Below are 2091 nucleotides of genomic sequence, written 5' to 3'. Positions count from 1 at the left end.
ACACGCCAATCATCCCCCCCAATGAAAAATATTTTTCTACGCCACTGTATACAGTAATTCGGCACCAAATCCTGAATTTACGTGATTTCCAACATTTTTTTTATATGAAGAGAGTAGAATAGTAGGCCTATTTCAAATAAATCAATTATCAGTCATTATTAGACTTTTTAAAATATCAACAATTATTTTACACTATTTGCAAATAAATTTGTTTTATTGTATTAGCTATACAATTTTAATTGGTGTTTTTAGGTAAGAAAATATAATAATAGGCCTATTCCTTGTCTCTTATACACATCTGTAAGATCACATACTTTTTTTTCCGGCTCCTGAGTCTCAGCTGGGTCGGCACACACTGGGCAGGCCTCACTATTTGTCAATTAATCGTACCTATCATTGTATTTAAAATTAAAATTGAATTATTGTTGTAGATCCAATTACTGTATGTCCAACTTTGGTGCTTCAAATCCGTATTTCTGGTGGACTAAATGGCACACGTAATTGAACCTTGTCAAGTGTAATTTAAAAACGCCTCTTCGTTAGTAATGTCACACATATTTTTCCAGGCTGTCAGTCTGATAGCGTCGAAATACACTCTGCCGCCCTCTCAAACTTTAACAAAATTGAAGAGAGATAAGAGGGCTCCAAAAATTCATTCTTTTTTACCATGATGACGTCGTCAAAATAAAAAATAAAGGGACACTTCCCAAAGAGAATTGTCTCAGCTACAACATACTCACAGGTGGGAGAAGATCAATCAAGTATAAGCGAGATATGTTCAAACGAGTATAAAATAATGAAATAAAATTCATTTTTTTATTAATTAAAATGGCAATATGATGACGTCATAATGTCCGATCAGCCATAATGAACTATAAAATCATATCTAAAACTCATGTGCTTTCAGAGTATGTAATAAAAATTGGGGGTTACCTTTCATCCTAAGGAGCTATAACTGATTAAAAATAGGCATTATTTTAAGCATATATAATTGTTGACGCAAGCGTACGCGCACGTTAAGAAGCGCAAAAGGAAAATTAAGGAACATGACATTTAACCTTGACCTGAAGTTTATGCTCACTTAATATGAATCAGAAATGACGAATGGTTAAGATGCTCTACTTGGCCTCTTTTTGGCTACGACAGTTTAATAATTTGTCATTATCAATACTAATTATCATTAATGAAATAATATTCAGTCAGAGGGCTTATTTATGGTAATAATATGTATACTAAGCCTGAAGGTGGCGCTTTCCTACGCAGCCATCTTGGATGGTACACATACACAACTCTGCATTGCCCCGCCATCTTGTCAGCACTCTAGTTGTTTAATAGCTCTATGGTACACACACACACAGTTCTGCGTATTTCGAACATCGAATACATTGGGGTTAGCGCTCTAATATTCTTATTATATCGTCACGCATGACTGGTCACCTTGTAAACCTTACCATGTCTATTCCAGGCGAAGCCAAAATGATCGATGAAGCGACCGTGTGCGTAACTCGTAGCAATTTTAAGATATCGTGCGAACAAAAATGGAAGGAAAGGTAGAATAAGAAAAAGAAGATCTCTGAATAGGTGATCCGCTCGAGAAGCGGATCACCAATTATTGATTGATATTTATTAGACATATTTTCGATATTTTTTTTTTTTAGTTCAAGTAGGTTTGACAGTGGCGATTACTGGAGCTATTACACTTTGCATACTGTAAGTAATTGAAGATTCCTTAGGCTTACGCATAATTTAAAAATTTTGTCAGGATTTAGTCTTTAGATTTTCTTACCAGTAAGCCTAGATACTAATAAAGCAGTATAGTAAGCCTGTAAGTCTAAGATTTTACTGTTAAACAATAAGAAGCGAGTTAAATTATTCAATTAAAATACACAATTTGCATATTGTATTGTAAGAAATTGAATATGCCTTAGGCTTACGCATAATAATTTAATAATTTATAATTTAATAATTTTGTATGATTTTGTAGAAAAGCCAATGATTCCTCTTAAGTTTCACACACACACCTATATATATATATAATATATATAATATATATATATATATATCTGTATATATACTGTATATATATATATA

Source organism: Anneissia japonica, unplaced genomic scaffold (genome assembly GCF_011630105.1).
Source record: "Anneissia japonica isolate Jap-2015-1 unplaced genomic scaffold, ASM1163010v1 scaffold287749_len374965_cov195, whole genome shotgun sequence".
NCBI lineage: Eukaryota > Metazoa > Echinodermata > Crinoidea > Comatulida > Comatulidae > Anneissia > Anneissia japonica.
Note: the sequence above shows the minus strand (reverse complement) of the source record.